This window comes from Eleutherodactylus coqui, chromosome 9, assembly GCF_035609145.1.
Source record: "Eleutherodactylus coqui strain aEleCoq1 chromosome 9, aEleCoq1.hap1, whole genome shotgun sequence".
Classification (NCBI taxonomy): domain Eukaryota; kingdom Metazoa; phylum Chordata; class Amphibia; order Anura; family Eleutherodactylidae; genus Eleutherodactylus; species Eleutherodactylus coqui.
In genome coordinates this window covers 55,008,140-55,029,750 of record NC_089845.1, presented here as the reverse complement: position 1 = coordinate 55,029,750, position 21,611 = coordinate 55,008,140, and the positions used below count along the sequence as shown (strand labels likewise).

The 21,611-nt window shown below is 48.6% G+C and overlaps 1 protein-coding gene across 1 annotated transcript in view; it reads right to left on the bottom strand.

Moving 5' to 3' along the window:
- The window catches only part of CDKAL1 (CDK5 regulatory subunit associated protein 1 like 1), a 596,376-nt gene that overhangs the window by 496,458 nt on the left and 78,307 nt on the right, over positions 1-21,611 (bottom strand). The window lies entirely within an intron of this gene.

Genomic DNA, 21,611 nt, shown 5'->3' with positions numbered 1-21,611 from the left:
CACTTTCCAAAAGCCCCAACATTTTTGTTTTCCCATTGACGGCGATCTAGCAGCGCTTGTTATTTTGCGGGATGAACTCTAGTCTTCATTTAGCCAATATGTGGGAATATAGAACATCTTGACTGCTTTTTATTCCATTTTGTTTTCTGGAGGAGAGATTAACAAGCTGAAATTCTGGCATGTTTTCTGGGGGACGAGTTGTACTTTTTAATACCAAACTGATAACTAAAAGTATATTCTCTTTCTTGTCCTCCTTGTGTAACATTTCTCATTGTTATACTAGATAAGCCCAACACCTCATTCACAAGATCCTCAGCAGTTTTTAATACATTTCAATGAGGCGATGCACATCATTGTATTGAGAAAAAAAATGAATTCAGAATTAAACCAGTATCGCACGTGTAATGTAGCGGCTCACAATGCACTATTACAGAGATAGACCATCTTGTAGAATACCCAGGTAACACGGTGCCATATGTAGGCACTGTACAGCTGTGCCCGACAGGCTCGTAGCACTGTGGTGCAGGGTCCGTGCACGCAGCTCCGTCACATGAATGTGCCCTTGTGGCTTACATCGGCCGCTCACCACTTGTGAATACCGGCAGGGGCTGCGGCTCCCCTGCCAGCATTCACTCAGCTGCATTGCTAGCAGCGCTGATCTCAGCGCACACTGTGACGTCAGTGTGCAGCCGGGATCCTCCTCCCCGGATGTCTCCTTGGTACTGGTGTATTATGTCGCCGACATTAAACACCTGTCAAGTAATTTACTAACACCCCCAGCTTGTGATTGGTTGGGGGGCGTGTCACTCGGCCGCACAGGAAGAGGCCAGTACAGACGCTGACAGCAGCAGCGCCGGCACTGGCACACTCAGAGGGACTGGAGAACAGCAGCCAGTGCTGTTCTCAGACGGCAGGAGAGCGCCGAGGCTGCAAGCAGGCCGAAGTCCCCTTCTGACTGGGCAGCAGGAGGACAGCGACAACACTGCGAGCGGCGGCGACGGCAGGGGCAGCCAGTATAGACGCCGACTGAGGCACCAGCAAGCAGGGCATATTCAAGTGTGCTGCGGAGCAAGCACTGAACACATTGCTGATGCTGACAGACTTTTTGCACAGCGGCCAGAAAACTTCATAGGCCCACTGCGAAGACTGTGTGGAGTGTGCTGCTGACGGCCACACCGAAGGGACGAAGCAGCCGTTGTGTGTGTTCCTCGTGGCCAGGCATCCTTCCATGCATGCATCGTTTTGTGGGCTCCGGGGAGCAGTTGAGCTCACACATGGCAGTCGGTTCCACTCCCATCCCCCATACACAGTGTGTCCTGCTCACTCCCCTCCATCACCTGGGCCTTACTGCAGTAGCTTGTCAGCCAATCCGAAGCTAGGGGCGTGACAGGAGCGTTCACTCCTGGTGACAGGTGTCACACCCCTAGCTTCTGGTGGAGTCAAGATACACCAGTACCCTGGTGTATTATTTTGCCACCGGAAGTAAGGAATGGCGACATAATACACCTGTCAACCAAATGATTCACGTCCCCAGCTTCTGATTAACTGGGGGCGGAGGACTGCAGCAAAGGCTGAGAGCGGCGGGCCCGAGGTTGGGAGTACCGGCAAAGGCAGCGCAAAGCCTGCCCAGTGGACCCGGCATAGAGGACAGCAACGACGAGGCTGAGAGCGCCGGCCGGCGAGGCTGAGAGTCGAGGCACAGGTAGCGCAGAGCCTGCCCAGTGGCCCCGGCATACAGGACAGCAGCGAGGCTAGGAGCGTCGGCACAGGCAGCACAGAGCCTGCCTAGTAGCCCCGGCATAGGGAACAGCGGCGAGGCAGGGAGCGCCAGGACAGAGGACAGTGGCGAGTGCGATTGGGAGGACAACACTGACCCTGAGAGCTGTGGCGGCAGAGGCTGAGGTGCAGGAGGACAACTCAGAGCGCACCACATCTGTGAATGAGCCACATGCCACAAAGCACACAGCCGGCCCGCAGCCAGCACTGACTGATAGTCTTGACTGCCGTACCCGGTTAGGGTGAGGGGTTAGTTTTCCTGTTAGGCTTAGCTTATTCACTTTAAATGATTCCATGTTAAATTAGCTAAGCTAATAGGAAAAATAACCCATCACTCTAACCGGGTAGGGCAGGCAAAACTACATACACACGCTCCTAGCACCTTAAAGCATTAAAGGGGTTGTCCCGCGGCAGCAAGTGGGGTTATACACTTCTGTATGGCCATATTAATGCACTTTGTAATGTACATTGTGCATTAATTATGAGCCATACAGAAGTTATCAAAAGTTTTATACTTACCTGCTCCGTTGCTGGCGTCCTCGTCTCCATGGTGCCGACTAATTTTCGGCCTCCGATGGCCAAATTAGCCGCGCTTGCGCAGTCCGGGTCTTCTCCTGTCTTCAATGCTCGTGCAGAATGCCGGCTCCGTGTAGCTCCGCCCCGTCACGTGCCGATTCCAGCCAATCAGGAGGCTGGAATCGGCAATGGACCGCACAGAAGAGCTGCGGTCCACGGAGGAAGAGGATCCCGGCGGCCATCTTCACCGGTAAGTATAGAAGTCACCGGAGCGCGGGGATTAAGGTAAGCGCTGAGCGGTTTTTTTTTTTAGGTCCCTGCATCGGGGTTGTCTCGCGCCGAACGGGGGGGGGGGGGGGGGGGGGGGGTTTGAAAAAAAAACAAAACCTGTTTCGGCGCGGGACAACCCCTTTAAGCCAATCGGGAGCTAGGGGTGTGACAGGGGCGTTCCTCCTATCAAAACCTTAGCTTCCAGTGGCCTCAAGATACACCAGTACCTGTCTCCTCTTAGGTTTCGTGGGAGCAGGGGAGGTGGTGTCCGGTACCACACTGACGTCACAGTGTGCACCGGGATCAACGCAGAGCAGAGGAGGAGCGGAGCTTTCACGAGGAGGAGGGGGGTAAGTATGTGGGTCTTGGGAGGGGGGGGGGGGGGGAATGGATGGCCTCTGTGGGGGTGTCACTATTATACTGGGGGCCACTGTGGGATGGAAAGGCTGTTTCAAACTAGACAGGGTGCAGATTTTAACTGCTTCTTGGATGCGGAAATGCTGCAGAATTTTCCACAGAAATTTCCGCTGAGGACATTCTGCAGTATTTCCGCATCCAAAAAGCAGTCAAAATCTGCACCCTGTCTATTTTGAAGTGGTCCTTTCCGGAACGATGGCGGTAAAAAAAATCGTTCGTAGTGATAAGCCCCGCCCCCTGACGTGTTGCACTTTGCAGTAAATAAGTGGGTTTTGGGTTGCAGTTTGGGTACTCGGTCTCTAGAAGGTTCGCCATCACTGCAGTAGGTCATCTTCAGCTAAGATGAAGCCGAAGACCCGCGCACACCATTACCTTTCACCTGCAGGATGGGAATCAAAAGTTGTCTCTCACAGTAAAGTCCAGTTTCATGGAGCTTAACAATATTAACCTCCATATACCTTTAAGGGAACCTCTCATGTACTTGATGCTGTCTTCACTGAGGGCAGTATGAAGTAGTGACAGGCATGCCGAATTCAGTAGTCTGTCATTTACAGGGAAATGCGCAAGGATTTTTAAGGGCTTAAAGCATGTTTCTGTGCTGATTTGAGTCTATTAGCTATTACACTGCATACTAAGAAGACTGCCAATTCATGAAGGGTGAGTAGGAATAGCAGCTTCTTATGAATAAACTGGACTCACCTACTGTTGGGAGCTGCAGAAACAAACTAAGTTCTTAAAAAAAAAAATCACTGTACATTACCCCACAAGTGGCATCAGCTTCTTCACTACTGTATGGTGGCCTCACTGAGGGTAGCATAAAAGGGTATAAAAGGTTTCCTTAAGTGGACTTTATATGTACATAGTGGGAAAATGCTGCATGGAGATTTATTACAAATTCATAGTGTGGATGTTCTGGGGGGGAAAGGGGGGGGGGGGTCTGCAGAATTATGTGCATTTAGCATTCTGCCCAGGTACAGAATGAGCAATTAAATAACCACTTGCAAGTTTTCTTGTAGCCAACACGAGCAAGAACTAAATATTTCCTGTTGAGCTTTTAGCAAGTACTAAGGCTACAGTACAGCGTATTGCAATATCCACTTGTAGACCAGCATCTTATTGCTGCCTGCCCAATAGTCAATCAAAACTAATGTGCAGAATATCAAAAAGGACGTTGTATGTACAAAAGTTCAAATCAACACAATGGATATTATAAGAAAATACACTTTTCGATTTGAGAACTAAAATCATTATTACGACAATCCCACAATGCACAGGAGCAGATATCTTTTATCACACAGGGCTGGGGAAAATTGCCTTTTGTGGACAAGGCCAATGAGTCATAACGAAGACACCAAGAACATGCCACAAGCAATAATTCTTATGTAACATTATCTCTTTGTTCTCGCTTTATTATAACACTGTGTACGGAGATTTATTACAAGCAGACACTATCGGGTTCTTGCAGACATAGACAGCAAACACAAACAGAACACTGGCTGTAACCCTGCTCCCAGGCAAGCACTAGATGAATCACAGCTCGAAAATCATAGGTTACACTAATGGCAATAAAAATTACAGAGAAATGGCCAAAGTTGCCGTAAAAACAAGTGGACCTTTAATCATGGCTTGATTTAGAAAGAGGCCACAGACTATAGTAATTTGGAAGAGCAGTAATGGACTGGAAACTTGCAACCCTCAACCAATTACTGTGAGGTGATGTCATTAAGTACAAGAATATTAAGAGCAGAAGCAGCAGGAAGGCAAAAAAGAAATGTTCATTATAGAATATGGGATGTGTAGTATTGCAAAGCTCCCATACATTGGACTATTATTTGCCAGAGCCACTAATACTACTATAACCAAACCTAGCTCAGGTCAAGAGTGGCGCTGTTTGTGGAAGAAATGAGCTATTATAGTTAATGGGGTTCGTTCGGCGCTTTTTGTTTTTGTCATAAGGCAAATAAGTTCGCCCATGGGGATTCGCCTTTCGGCCCCCTGTCCATGGACGTTGCAGTATCCCACGGCGGATCTCCGCTGCGGGATCCGCCGCCCGGGAGCAGGAGCCAGCAGACGGATCTCCACTGTAAGCCTATCTGACAGATAGGCTGACCGCGGAGAAACGCGGCAATTCGCAGCATGCTGCGAGTTGCTACCCGCGAGCGGGGAATGATTCTCTGCTCGTGGACAGGGGGCCGGCGCTTTCGATAGCAACGCTATGGAAAGCTTCCGATTTACCGCCAGCGAAATCACGCCCCGTGGACAGGGGGCCTTCCTGTTCCCAGAACGCAGTAGGAAAATGGAACACCCGACACAGACGTAAGAGCAGCCTTAGATCACAAGCTGACATGCTGAAAAGTGGTAAGGCCTGTGCCTTTCGAGCGTATGCATATTGGGCATTGCGTATTTGGGTGCACAGCAGCATTTTTACTGGACTTTCTGTACATGAAAGTCCCACGCAAATGCGCGTGTGAAAAAACACACGCAGGTTTTCTTAGCCGGTGAAATGGCCAAATAGTTTAATGGGGGGTCGGGATGCATCCTTGCGCAAATGTGCTGGAAAATAGAGAATGTAGCTTTTTTTTTTTTTGCGTGACCGAAATGTGCATGCAAAACACGTGCTTGTGAACGGACCCATTGAAATCAGTGGGTTCCATTTTCTGTGTATCGTGCATATAAATAAATCCGTGTGACACAGACCGTAGGGTCATAAAGAAAGATATGGGTAAAATTAAATTATAACGTGAAACATGCGGGACGACAGACAGATATTTTATGGAAAAAAAGTCTGAAAATCTTTAACAAAAAATCTGGTCTAGATAAGAAGAGGGGGAGGTCCTCTCAGGAGGAGATCATTTGAGAATATTACATTAAAAAAAAGAAAGAAATTCTGTATATAAAATAGAAATTCATGACGAAACATAAAAAGAGCAATATTTCTCAATATGCAGCATTACAATATACTGGATATCATGACAAGGATCACAAGAGTTGCAGATCCGGCTACACGGACTATGGATACTTTCAACAAAGTTTGTTTACACAGTTTGAAATTAAAGCATTGCCATGTTTGAGATATAAACAAAGCATTTAAGCAGAACATTCATAGCTGGTAAATAGTGTCCTCCTGATCCACCCAAAAGGTTTATCACTGCTCCTACCAAACAAGAATCTAACCGATTGCTCTGTTACAAAGTGCTCTTCTGCTACTTGGCTGTATTGACATAACATACTGCAATAAACACATGACTTGTTGGAACATTGTGAGTGTAATGTAACCAATTGTTGCAGATTCCCTGTACTGACCTTGTAGATAAGACAACAAGTCAACAGGTGCTGCTCCCAATTATCCTCCTCAGCAGGTCTTGTACAGCTTGTTTTAATACTATGACATTGAGTTCTACAAGGAGATGAGGCTGATCTCATATAAGTGTATTGTCTTTGCACATCACAAGCGCAATTTTAACTATGCGAAACACGATGCTAATAGCTCATTAATTTGCATTGGGCCACTCACGCCTGAGATTTTTTGGGGTGTGTATTAAGCAAAAATAAAACAGCATGTTTTATCTTGGAGCGTGCATACATGCCAGGATACACACATGGTAATTGGTGGCACACAGCAAGCATGCATGTCATTACGTACTTCTTGGGTTCTGGCATGCAACTACTTACGGACATGTAAGTCTGGCCTTACTGCCATATTGTAACCACATGTTTAAGTAAAACTACTTGCTGTAAACAAATGTGTAGACTGTCAGTAGCTGATGGATGAAGGTTTGCTGCTCAAGACTCCCATTTATCAGCTAATCATCCAGCCGTTGTCAAAGTGCAGTGAGCGGGACGTTGGTATTGTTGTATCTTGACACCACCGGAAGCTACGGGCTGACTTGGCTTTGTTGGAGTTAACACCCCCTGTCAAGCTGTAGTAGACATCATGATTAATATAAAATGTCTATTGATTTATATAAACCCAAATGTATTTTGTTGTTGTAATGACTTTTAACTCTGGAGTTTGATCGACACACAATCTAATCATAGTATTTAGTAGACAATGGGATGGTGAAGGATGTCTGATCTAATGTTGACTAAGTACATAGAAATTGCACAAGAAACCTCTAAGAGTTAAGGGCTATAGTGTTATGTGTATATCCTGTGTGTTTACCTAGCCCCCTTCCACTCTTCAAACACAAGCTAGTTGACAAATCATTTGTCAACTACACAGAATTCCTTAAGGCTGTCTGCATGCTAAAGAATACAAAGTCCATACCTTGGCGGACGTGAGGACGGGAGGGTAGGGAGGCGGGAGACTCTGTATAATCTAGCGAATAAGAATATATATATGTTGGTGATGTAATCTGTTAAACGCCCATAAAGGGCAGGTGTTATCCTTTTTCAATAAAAAGGCCTGTCTGGACGTCTCTGCCAGAAGAGCCATTTTTAACATGAGATTCATACCTTGTGTTTGACTTGGTCAGTGTGCGCATACTGCTTCCACACAATTAGGAAAGCTGCAGAATACCCTGAAGCCTGCTGGAGAAAACCCTATTCCAGCTCAGTGTCGTCCCTTGGTGAGCGGTGGATCTGTGAGGTCACAGCCTGGAACGTATAGAGACCGGCAGATAGCACGCGGAACTCAGGGGCCCAAAAACTACAGAACACGGTAAGATTGCTTTATCTACCTGTGTAAAAACTGATTTCTAACTGCTAAATCTGCCTGTATCTGATCCAGACTAGACCTTCACTGAAAGACAGGTAATAACTCTAGTTCTGTCCACCCGAAAAACCACCATGTTATCTGTCTAGGGGTATTCTGTATGCTGTATGCTGTTGTGTCTGAGACGGTTAAAGACTGTGTACCTAAGACCAAGAGACAAATTCTGTGAGGATTAACCTTTTGTGTGTAGAGGGGCGGACTCGAGTGTATAGCAGGACATAGTCTGTGTTCCTATACGCTTTGAGGGTGCACGCCCGAGGGCCATGCTCCCCTAGGTAATAGGGCACGGTTGCTCTAATACGCTTGGAGAGCGGGCAGGTAAATTTGGAAAACGCGTATTCATTTTTGTATGATTGAGCTCGGTATATGCTCTTGTACAAAGGGAGGAATACGTGGGAATTTTAGCCGTGCGTTGTGACGGCTGACGGCTCCGGATACTGTTGAGGTCTTTGGTCACTGAATATAATCGTCAGTCTCTGTATAGTTAAATGTCCTGTCCAAATTGTGTTCAGGGAGTGTTGTTGGGGATTACAAGTGGAGGGTGGGCTGTTGCTAAGGTAGGTGAGCCATATACCTTGAGCCGTTGTGGGTATTCTCCAGTAATCCCGTCTGTACCGTTTGTTCGGTGTTATAGAATTAATGTGCATTGTGATCTGAGTGGGAAAGAGGGGTTATATTGGAAGGATTTGAAGAAAGCAGATTTTACAAGAGGAACATTACTGTGTCCAGAAACTTCGGATAGGATAGACTTGGTAGGTAGGATAGAGTTGAGCAGATTGAGAAGGTTAGGCATAGACGCAGGTTGTTTAGAAAATGGGGAACAAAGTGAGCAAGGACAAAGGTCATAGAGCTTGTGATTTGGTTGCTGAAAGGGAGGGAGCAGAGTTTGCTGAACAATGGGAGAGGATCAGAAAAGTTGCAGGATGGGAGAAGATTAGGGGTGGTAGATTACAGCCAGAACAATGGAGGAAAGTTTTGAAGGACAAAAAGGGGGCTCTGGCAGATAGGGGGGTGCTGCAGTCTGCTGAGGCATGGTATAGAGTAGCAAAAGGGATACACGAGCAGAGTTGGGTGGAGGAGGAGGTAAAGGAGGGGGGGGATGTGTATTACTTGTATCATGAACAGTGTAATGCCTTTGTGTCCACTATACCCCCTTCCTATGATGGCGGCCATTCCTGCTGGACTTGCCTTGTTTGTAATGTTCAAAATCCCACATGGCGTGAGGTCTGCAGTAATTGTGGGGCGCCCCGCCCCTACCGTGATGTTACTTCTTCCTTTGTGTCCACTTCTAGTGTCGGTAACATCACTTCCGGTCCCTCCCCATCAGGGACAGGACCTGGCCCCGCCCCTTCCTCTGGCAGCCATCTTGCCTCACCTGGCCCCGCCCCTTCCTCCAGCGGCCATCTTGCCTCACCTGGCCCCGCCCCTTCCTCCAGCGGCCATCTTGCCTCATCTGGCCCCGCCCCTTCCTCCAGTGGCCATCTTGCCTCACCTGGCCCCGCCCCTTCCTCCGGTGGCCATCTTGCCTCACCTGGCCCCGCCCCTTCCTCCAGCGGCCATCTTGCCTCACCTGGCCCCGCCCCTTCCTCCAGCGGCCATCTTGCCTCACCTGGCCCCGCCCCTTCCTCTGGCGGCCATCTTGCCTCACCTGGCCCCGCCCCTTCCTCTGGCAGCCATCTTGCCTCACCTGGCCCCGCCCCTTCCTCTGGCAGCCATCTTGCCTCACCTGGCCCCGCCCCTTCCTCCGGCAGCCATCTTGCCTCACCTGGCCCTGCCCCTTCTTCCGGCGGCCATCTTGCTACACCCGGGAATCCTAATTCTCTGACATCCCTGTATCCAGTGCTGCATGCAGATGGCTCTTTTCATGTGCCATCCAACACTGTGCCTCTATCCCTAGAAGGCACTGTAGAACAAGCTAACCAGTTCAATTCTGGCAGCCTTCCCCTCATGATGTTAGGGGAAGATGGTTCCCCGAGCGTTGCCCCTGGCTACGGACTCCATCCATGGGCAGATCCATCCCCCGCTAGTGCCAATGTAGCCCGTAGCCTCCTGGGGGAGTTCCAAGGAGTACAGAGAGATATCCGAAGTGCGCAGGACCGCCTTGAATACTTCATTAACGCAAGTGGAGACCAGCGGGCCCGGATGCCAGGGCCCGCACGTTTAGCCCACAGCCAACAGCCTCCCAAGTCCGCAGGAGTCCGGCTTCCAGCCGATGCTCCTGTGTTGTATGTTTCTTTTACTCCCACTCAGGCGTCTACCCTTAACACCAGTCTCCCTGACCCGGAGAGACAGCCGATGCCTTTTTACCGGAGACTGGTGCAGATTCAGAAGAATTTTAGTGCTACCTGGAAGGACCTCCAAGCCCTTACTGAAGTTAAAGCAGGAGACACCTACTGGCCAGTGATTGAAAAGCACCTGGACCCACTGAAGGTGGAGAGCGACGTTACATATGAATCCGGTATCCAGTTCTGTGAACAGATCAAGGTGTGGGCCCAGGATCGTCTTGCAGATCAAGCGACCACCATCCAAGACGTCACCCAGGAAAAGGGGGAATCTGTGGAGAAGTACCACACTCGCCTGATACAGTTGTTTAATGACCTAGGCTTCTCCACGCAAACCAAAGCGCATGCCCAAATGCTTTCATCTGCCTTTGTGTCAGGACTTCGTGAACCCATACGGAAAGGCCTCATCACATCTCGTCCGGAATACAAGACATTGTCCATGGATACGCTGTTACTGGTAGCAAAGGGGCTAGAAGGAAAAGGACACACACTTGCAATGCTGGCAGAGGACCCATCCCTGCAGAGATTTCGGGTGCCACCGCCTGGACAACCAGATCTGCGTACATGCTACAATTGTGGTCGCCCTGGACACCTCCGCCGTGACTGCCGCGCTCCAAGAAGGCGACGTTCCGGCCAAAGTACCAAAGAGCAACTTCCTCCCCCACCTCCTCCAGCCACTGACCTTCTACAATAGGACAGTGGCAAGCCTGCGTCCATTATGGCCATGTCTCAGCGGGATACCAACATTGATCTGCCGGGTCCACAAGCCCAGGTTACCCTCTCCGTTGCAGGCCGTCCCACTACCTTCCTCCTGGACACAGGTGCAGCCAGAAGTGTGATTAAGGAAGCGGATTTCCCTTTCAAGACCCTGCTGGACAATGTCGAAATCTTGACCATGGGCATAGAAGGACGTCCTACCTCTCACCGCCTTTCAAAACCCCTACGGATTGGCTCTCTCCCTAATGTGTTAGCACGGTTTGTGATCCACAAGACATCTCCGCTAAACCTGCTGGGAGCAGACCTGCTATCCAAGCTACAAGCCACCATCACTTATACCGAGGATGGAGGAATAAAGGTATCATCGCCTTTGTCAGAAGAAGATACGATGATTCTGGCATCAGAACCTTTACTCCTTGCAGTCAGCACGGAAAACCCTAATACAGTGCCGGCCGATGTCCTCCAGCGAATTCCAGATAAACTGTGGTCCAAAGGCCCGGAAGACATCGGTAAACTCCGAGTGCCACCCGTGGTAGTTAAACTGAAACCTGGAGCCAGCCTACCACGTCGGCCGCAGTATCCACTCAAGATTGCCGTCTCACAGGCTATCGCAGGGCAAGTGAAGGCACTCTTGGAAAATGGGGCACTCATACCCTGTGAATCTCCCTGCAACACCCCGTTGTTTCCAGTAAAGAAGAAGACACCCAAGGGGATGCCAGTGAAATACCGTATGGTGCAGGACCTCCGAGCAGTGAACGAGGCCACCATTTTGGACACACCCCTTGTGCCTAATCCACATACCCTGTTGGCGGGGGTACCGCCCACCGCCACATACTTCACAGTCGTGGATCTTGCAAATGCCTTCTTCAGCATCCCGTTGGACCCGTCCTGCCAATTTCTCTTCGCCTTCACCCATGATGGCCGGCAATATACATGGACCGTGATGCCTCAGGGGGCCCAGAATTCTCCAAGTCAGTTCGCGAAAGCCATTGCGTCTATCCTCGCACCATGGCAATCTGAACACACTACGGTGGTTCTCCTACAATATGTTGATGACCTCTTGCTGTGCGCTGATGACCTCCCCACAGCTGAGGCGGCGTCGGAAAGCCTGCTTTACTTCCTGGCCGACCAAGGTTGCAAAGCATCTCTATCCAAGCTCCAGTGGTGCTCCACTTCGGTGGTTTTCCTTGGTCACTGCATCACGCAGGGGGCCAGGCACCTCACCCACGAACGGATACTGGCAGTCCAGAGGATACAAGTGCCAAACTCTGCGCGGGCGTTACAGGCTTTCCTTGGCCTAATCTCCTACTGCAGATCATGGATCCCAGAAGCCTCTCTACTGATGCAACCTCTGTACGATGCTTTAAAGACGGATCCATTTCTTCTAGGACCAGAGGCGCTTGAAAGTTTCTATCTTTTGAAGACAGCCATCTCCACAGCCCCTGCATTGGGCCTGCCGGACTATAACAAGGACTTCCACCTTTTTGTCAGCGAACGGCAGGGACATGCGACGGGTGTCCTTGCCCAATCTCACGGCCCCAGAATGAGGCCAGTTGGCTACTACTCTGCACAGCTAGACACAGTAGCCCGAGGAGGGCCCTCCTGCCTAAGGGCCGTTTTTGCTGCTCAGGTCCTGTTGGACAAAACCTCGGACCTTGTTTTGGGACACGCTTTGATCGTTCAAGCTCCTCATGACATTACGGCCATCCTCAATCAAACGCAACCAAAACATCTTTCGGCAGCAAGACACCTCAGACTGCAATGTTCGCTCCTCCTTCCGGATAATGTGACTCTACGCCGATGCCATATACTCAACCCCTCCACTCTCCTCCCACTTCCTGAGGGGGGTGTAGAGTCAGAAGAGGAAAAAGAAACAAATGATCCGGGGGTGCCCGAACATGATTGCTTTGAGCTTATGAAACAACAAACCTCACACCTACCTACTGTCCTAGATACCCCACTGCAGAATCCTGAACTTACAATTTTTATTGACGGTTCCAGGTACGCGGACAGCAAGGGAAGGTTTCACACGGGGTATGCGATCACTACGGAAGACACTATCCTCCAAGCTCAGAGACTGCCTTCAACGATGTCTGCACAAGAAGCAGAACTGCAAGCCCTGATTTCAGCCTGTAAATTGGCCAAAGGGAAGACTGCAAATATCTACACGGACTCCAGGTATGCTCTTGGAGTGGCACACGACTTTGGACTAATATGGAAAACCAGGGGATTCCTGACGACAGCTGGTACTCCAGTGAAACATCATGAGGCTATCGGAGAACTGATGGATGCGCTACTTCTACCTACCCAAGTGGCTGTGCTGAAAGTCAAGGCTCACGGAAAGTTAAATTCACCAGAAGCTAGAGGGAACTATCTAGCCGACAAGGCAGCTAAAGAAGCAGCAGCAGGTCCAGACGAAGGAAGTGAGACTCGAGTGGAGGATCAGCCAATGGAAATGGTCGCTCAGACGGGACCAGAAGTGTCTACCACCCCAGATGTAAGAAGTCTTTCAGAAGCACAGGCGAGAGTTACGCCAGAAGAGCTGAAAATCTGGGAAGATAAGGGGGCTACCAAAGACAGAAGAGGGCTGTATCAAATCTCAAGGAAACCCTGTCTTCCAAGATCTCTGTACCCGGCAGTGGTACAATGGGCTCATGGACCCACGCATTTATCCAAAATGCTGATGAACGCCCTAATTCAGAAGTACTACGTGGCCCCTGGAATCTCGGTTCTGACTGACCGATACTGTAAGTCGTGCGTTACTTGTGCGGAATGTAACCCAGGACGTATGGAGAGGGTTCCTGCAAAACACCTTGCCAGACCCATGTATCCCTTTCAACGGATCCAGATTGACCACATCCAAATGCCAAAGAGCGGGCGATACGAATACGCCCTAGTAGTAGTAGATGTCTTCTCCGGCTGGCCAGAAGCATACGCAGTGAGCAATATGACTGCAAAGACTACTGCTAAGAAACTACTCTCAGAACTCGTCTGCAGGTTCGGAATCCCAGAGGTCATCGAAAGTGACCAAGGTCCAGCGTTCACTGCCAACGTCACCAAAGAAATTTGGCAGGCCCTTGGTAGCAGTCTGCTGTTCCATACACCTTACCACCCCCAGAGTAGTGGAAAGGTAAAGAGACTTAATGGCACACTAAAGAGCAAAATGCTCAAAATGACGCAGGAAACAGGGCTACCCTGGACAGACTGTCTCCCAATAGCCCTGTTCAGTGTGAGATATACACCCAGGGGGGATCACGCACTATCCCCCTATGAAATCCTGTTTGGGTCAGCCCCAAGGTTAGGTTGTTACTACCCCCAACAGTTACAACTGCAATCTGATGTGTTGACTAAGTATGTGACTTCCCTTGCCAAAGAACTAACCAGGGTCCATGCACAGGTGTTCTCTTCCATTCCAGATCCAGAGGCGGACACCGGGACCCATACCTTGAAGCCTGGGGATTGGGTGTATGTCAAGAAGTTCCTCAGGAAGCACTCCCTCGAGCCTCGATTTGATGGTCCCTACCAGGTGCTTCTGACTACTGCCACAGCTGTGAAATTAGCCGGAAGACCCACCTGGATCCACGCTTCCCACTGTAAGAAAGTTCCAGATCTGGGAGACCAGGTCTAGTCATGCTGTGGACATTATTTTGTTTGGGACTCGTCAGAGTGGGAGGTGGGTCTCGAGCAGTAATCACGAGAGAGGAGGGTGGCAACTGGAATCCTTGGTCAGAGGAATATGAGGGTACTGTTACCTTTTGGTATAACTCATCCAACACTCAGGTGGCCACATATTCCTTCGACTATTGTACTGTGGTCCCGTGTCTAAAAACAAAATCCCACCATGGGCCGGATTTAGCCCGATCCAGTTGGCTATATGACTTGTACACCCTGGGAATTCAATATATTTGTGTTACTGATAACGTCTGGGGAGAAGACTGTCGCTATTGGGGATCAGTGGGATGGAACACAGGAACAGACTGGTCCTATAAACCGCGAAGTGCCGTAAATAAAAAAGATAAGAGCGGGAAATCCCTAATTAGTCGTATGACCCTCCTTAAAAATAATAAGGATAGTGGGAACTGGAAGGCTGAACTCATCATGTTGCTTGGCTTTAATATGGTTCTTACACTAACCATAGAAAATCCAAGCCCGGGAGACGAGGGGACTTATTGTTTGGGGACATACCGGTACGGGAGGACAGATCCCTTAGGGAAGTTTAAAATAAGGGATATGGTAGATGCTCCTGAATGGAGGCCTTCACCTAGCCCCGTGCCTATATTTAACCCCCTGCGCCCCAAAATAAAGACCTTGACGAACATGATGGCCATAGCCGACCCTACCTTTGAAGACGTCATGACAGTAGAGACTGGCTACTCTGACCAGAATCTCTGGTTAGAGTGGATGAGGTACAATGCCAACAAGAGCAACAAGTCTAACTGTTACGTGTGCGGTAGTGCCCGACCGCACTTGGGGACGGTCCCACTGAATCTCCCTGTAGATGTTGAAAAGTGTTTCCTTAGTCTCTTCACGAACGTTTCCACCAATCACACTGTTTGTGAGAAGTGGAAAAAGGAATACCCCATAATCACCCAAGTGCCTCGCCCCGGGGAGAGTATTACAATCTACCCCGGAAACTACACCTGCTATGCAAACCGACAAGGGGGGAGATTTTTGGGGAACTTCACCAACGGGTATTGCTCCTCCTACAGTACACTGGGAGGGGAATGGACGCAGAATCAGGTCCAGTCCTTAGGAGACGTTTACTGGCTTTGTGGAGACATGAGGTTGAGGACCCGTCTGGAAGGTAATTGGACAGGGGAGTGTGCCTTAGCAAAAGCCCTTATGCCCCTCCACATCCTGTCAGATAACGTTGAGGATAATGAGGTTACCCCCAATAGTTATCATAGAGTGAGACGAGAGGCTCCTGGCGGTAGTTTCGATTTACACGTGTACATTGACGCCATAGGACAGCCAAGGGGGGTACCTGACGAGTATAAAGCTAGAGACCAAGTTAAAGCTGGATTCGAGTCCATTTTCCCAATCATTACGGTAAATAAAAACGTTGACTGGATTAATTATATTTATTATAATCAGCAGCGATTTATAAATTACACCAGAGATGCCTTACAGGGACTAGCTGACCAATTAGGACCTGCCTCGACTATGACTTTTCAAAATAGAATGGCTTTAGACATGATTTTAGCTGAGAAGGGGGGTGTCTGTAAGATGATAGGGGAGACTTGTTGTACTTACATCCCAGACAATACAGGACCCACGGGTAAAGTCACAGTTGCCATTAAAAAGTTGACTGCACTATCGGAAGAATTAAAAAGAAACTCAGGGATAACTGACCCTTGGGACCAGTACTTTTCATGGATGAGCGGGTGGCAGAGAATTCTGGTGCAGATAGGCATTGCTGTTCTATGTGTACTGATTATCTTTTCTATTCTAGCCTGCTGTGTTGTCCCCTGTGTCAAAAAGACCTGTGAAACAGCTGTTGAAAAAGCCGCTCCCACAATGAGTTTACTGGATGCATCCCCAGATGGAGTGGACAAGTCCTACACCCCCTTGAAGACTCTAAATCCAACCTACAACGCGCTCCAGTTATAGGGTCAGACCACCCTCCTTGGAATTACGAGTCGGTGACTACGGGGGACCCAGGCTAGCTGTGGTCCAGTCGCAAGGGCTGTGAAGAACCCGTGGTTGGCTTGGAGAGCTTACCTTGGTATGCTCGATGGGCCTGCCTAGATTTGGGACCCCAAGGAGGGTCACCCGCAGATGATTGTGGAATTACTAGGGAAAGTTAGAGAATAGACATTTTAAGGGGGGATTGTAGTAGACATGATTAATATAAAATGTCTATTGATTTATATAAACCCAAATGTATTTTGTTGTTGTAATGACTTTTAACTCTGGAGTTTGATCGACACACAATCTAATCATAGTATTTAGTAGACAATGGGATGGTGAAGGATGTCTGATCTAATGTTGACTAAGTACATAGAAATTGCACAAGAAACCTCTAAGAGTTAAGGGCTATAGTGTTATGTGTATATCCTGTGTGTTTACCTAGCCCCCCTTCCACTCTTCAAACACAAGCTAGTTGACAAATCATTTGTCAACTACACAGAATTCCTTAAGGCTGTCTGCATGCTAAAGAATACAAAGTCCATACCTTGGCGGACGTGAGGACGGGAGGGTAGGGAGGCGGGAGACTCTGTATAATCTAGCGAATAAGAATATATATATGTTGGTGATGTAATCTGTTAAACGCCCATAAAGGGCAGGTGTTATCCTTTTTCAATAAAAAGGCCTGTCTGGACGTCTCTGCCAGAAGAGCCATTTTTAACATGAGATTCATACCTTGTGTTTGACTTGGTCAGTGTGCGCATACTGCTTCCACACAATTAGGAAAGCTGCAGAATACCCTGAAGCCTGCTGGAGAAAACCCTATTCCAGCTCAAAGCCCTGAGCTTCTGATTGGCAGTTTGTGTAGAGGGTGCAGTTATGCTCAGAATCAGCGGAGCACAGCGCCGGGGACACTGTCATCCACAGCAGCAAGGTGCACAGTTACAGGACCTGATGACCGCAGCACAGCGTTGGGGACACTGCCATCCACAGCGATGGGGACAGGACCAGAGAATTGCAGCACAGCGCTGGGACCACTGCCATCCACAGCGGTGGCGACAGGACCTGATGATTGCAGCACAGCGCCGGGAACACTGTCATCCGCATAGCAGGGTGCACAGTGACAGAACCAGATAACCGCAGCACAGCGACAGGATGACTCTCAGCAATAGTGGTGGCCTTCAGAGTGCCAGCAATGGAGGGCCAGAGTATAAAATGCTGGGAACAGCGTTTACTACAGCGGCGGGATGGTGAGTGACAACTGCACGAAGGGCTCTTCCCATGGCTAGCGTGGGAACTGCAGCGGAGCTGTTAGGCCCATTTTCTTGTTGCTGTTCCTAATGGTGTAAGCGCCGACAGTGCCTTCACCGCTCCCACCAGCAGCAGCCGCTCGTCAGGGTCCCTGCCGGCCTCTGAGCGGTACTGGGTCGCAGAGCTCTGTTGCCAGGCACTCTCCCGGTCGTCCTCCACAGTGTGCTGCCAGAGCTATAACTATGTTCCCTGGCTGAAATATCTTGCAGCTAAATTGGGAGCTAGGGGTGCGACAGGAGCGTTTCTCCATCTAAGGACTTTCAAACCCCTAGCTTCCGGTGGTGTCAAGATACAACAATACCCTGGACATCCTCATCAGTGGTCATGGCAAAAAGTGGGGGAGCTGGCTTCACTGCCATTAAAATCAGTAGTTACGCCAAGCTCCTCTTACATGTTGACAGCAGGCTGGAAAATCCGCTGTTGGATGGGAGTTCTAAGCAGCGGACCGCCAATTAATTACTGAAGACTCATTCTGAAGAGGTCATCTGCTCAAGAAGTCCGGAATACCCCTTTAAGCTATGCCTTTTCTGAAACACTGGAGTATAAAATGTAGCGTTCTGTAATAATGGTGTCTGTCAGAGTTTTCATTCTGCCCCTGGTTCAAGAAGCATAAATCTCATGAGCTGCTCCCTTTAAGGCATCTATAGAATGACACATGAAACTTTATGTATCATATAAAACACAGTTTCATTATTACAATGTTAAAGAAAGGAGCTCACTACTGAGCCTCCATTAACCTGTTATATAAGCCTGCACAGAGAACAGCTCAAAATGCTCCTTAACTTAAAGGGGTATCCCCACCTCAGCTTTTTATAGAAAAAGATTGGAAACCCCTCTATATGGCCGGTAACTACGAAGACAGCTGAGTGCTTCAGCCCAGCACAGCTTCCATATATTACATATGGAGGCCTCCGGGGGGACTTTCAGGTAACAGTAACTTAGAGGAAATAACTTAGTAACCATGCGCTCATACTCCAGCCTAGTATCCAGAGCTGTTTCTGTTACCCAATCCGTAGGTATAGCGAGCACCAGGTGGACAGGGGGGGGGGGGGGGACCTATTTTTTTCCTTTACACAACAGATGGCTTGAGCATTTTTTTGTCCCTTATGACAGCTGCTGAAGCTGTTCAGCAGAAGACAAATAAAAACTTGCAGGTATTTTTACTGTAATTGTTTCTTAAACAAAGTACTTGCGGTCACGCACACCCAGCACTAACACAGGGGCTGAAGCAGCGACAGCAGGTGAGACAGCTGTGATACAGGGAGAAGAGCAGCAGCTGATAGAAGCCAGCCAGAGAGGAAGGTGGATACCAAACAGGCCAAGACAAGTGCAGAACCGTAATCCTCTTACTTTGTGTGTTCCTATTCAGGATAACACCAATGGGACATATTAGTGAAACCTAATATTATATACCATGTGGCAGTGAGCGTTTTGTCAGGTATGGCCAGCATTAGTTTGCACTACAGTAGCTCTGCTGTGAGATCAGACCAGACGACCATGTCTTCACTCTCCACACATCAATGAGCACCAATGAACTTGTGGCCGTTTCACAGATTGTCCTTCCTTGGACCATTTTTGGTAGGTACTAACCACTGCATAAATGGGAACGCCCCACAAAACCTGCCGTTCTGCGGATACTCATAACCAGTCCGCATGGTAATCTGGCGTCTGTCAAAGTCACGTAGACCATTGTAAGTTTCCAATAACTTCAGCAACTGCCTGTTCACTTCTGCCTAATGTATCCCACCCTTCAACACAAAATGCCAAACTGCAACTGTTGCAAAACCATGTATGCTTTTGATGCAGTTTTAACCACACCTCAGCCACTCCGCCTGAATACATCCTTAGACCAGTTTCACGCGAGCATATTGCGGGCGCAGTTAGGCACCCATAATACAGACAAGTGCCCTGGTCCAACCATGAGTGCAATGACCAGAACTCCGAGCATCGTGGTCCACTGGCCTTGATGATTAAGGCCAGTTGAAAACACTAACTTTGGTTGTGAATAGTTTTCTTGTGATTGGAATCAGATAACTGTTCACATTTTGAGTTACATAATAGAACCGGGCAGGAAAAGTGGATACTAGAAACAAATGGAGACCACAGTGGCCTCAGTTTCACACATTAAAGCTTGTGGTTCTGTCCCAGGGTTCTAGTTCAGTGCTGTTTTCAGAACTTGAGACAAAGAACCCAAAAGTGGAAATCCACAGCATGTGCAGAAATGCTGTTTTAGTCCCAATTAACTTCTACTAGAATCCAAACAGTGGAAATTTCCTCTGCAATATCAGTTTCATTCCCACTGCAATGGCCTGGCTTGGTAGCACATGCAAAATTCTCAGCCACGTCAATGGAAATTTTTACCTATAATACCAAACTTCACCACTGCAACCAGACCAGAGCTGTCTGCTTTCTTCAGAAATCAGCTTCGTGCATGAGTGCATAAGCATGATGAAGAGCTGATCAGTGGGGGTTGGCATACTAACCTAGTTTTTTTGATCCGTCCCCCCCCCCCCCCCACACACACACACCCGATTGTCACACTCAGTAGGTATCCTTTGTATATTGCAGTCACTTCCATGCAGTGTAGCCTCCTGTCTGATGCTTATCAGCCACCATCTTGATGCTGAGATTATTGCTTTCACATCAATCCCATGATCCATCAGCACAGCATTAGGGTGCCTTCAGACGACCGTATATCGGCCGGGTGCTGATATATGGCGTCCTTCTCTGCAGTGGAACGAGGCTGGAAGAGTCGGGAGCAGTGCAGCAGAGCGCCTGCCCTCTCTCCGCCCCTTGCCACTATTTGCAATGGGAGGGGGCGGAGCTAAGTTCTGAAACTTAACTCCATCCCCATTTGCCCCCTTCCCATTGCAAATAGTGACGAGGGGAGGAGAGGGGCAGGAGCTCAGTGCACTGCTCCCGGCTCTTCCAGCCTCCTCCCCCTGCAGAGTGGGACACCGTACATCGGCACCCGGCTAATATGCGGTCATCTGAAGGCACCCTTAGCTAGAGGCTATACTACTTCTGCTTGTTGGGGGGGGGGGGGACTGTTTAATCATTACCTTCTATATTCTTCTAAATACATAAGTATGCAGTCAGGAGGGTGAGCTGTGCTCTCCTCTATTATAACTGTGTGACAAGACCTGCGTGAATGCTGTAATTGTGAAAGAACTATCTGTGTCCCTCTCTAAGCAGTTTCTATGGTAGGGTCCATATAACAGCATCACACAAACTAAGAAACTGACTGGAAACCAAACACATAACTCCAAGTAAATCTAAACTGGTCAGAATTGAGATCACACAACCATCTGAAGAAAGAGGCCAGGAGTTTCAAATAGAGAGAAATAATGAACCAAGGTAACACTAGCCAACTTGTATATACTGGGGGGCATGCTACATAATTAAAATTTAATGGGAGTGGCCCTTTAACTCTTTAATAAAAAGCATGAAAAAGATCTTGACTGCTTTAAGAAAAAAACTGTATAGGAGTTGGCCCGATACTTTCACAGGTTTGAGGAGAAAAAGATCATAAAAGTAATTCATATTGTGTAGTAGACTGTGGAGACTGTGTCTATGGTATTGCAGCATATACATATAGTGTAGCAGCCTGTGGAGATGGTGTTTATGGTATTGCAGCATGTACTTGGATAATCCCTATACTGGTTTATACTGGAACCAGGTACAATTTCACAATTACAGCGTATTTACTAAACAAACCTGGAGTTCAATTTAAAATGCAATTTTAAAACTGGAAATTCTCTCCCGTTTTGAAGGGGTCACTATGTGCTACTGCCTGCAAATAAAGCATCTCGTTGTCTGAGGACATTCCCTTCAAGAGAATCTGTAAACTTCAGAAAGTGTGTACTAGAGATGAGCGAGTATACTCACTAAGGGCAATTACTCGAGCGACCATTGTCCTCAGCGAGTACCTGCCCGCTCGGAAGAAAAGATTCGTGTGCCGGCGTGGGTGAGCAGGGGGG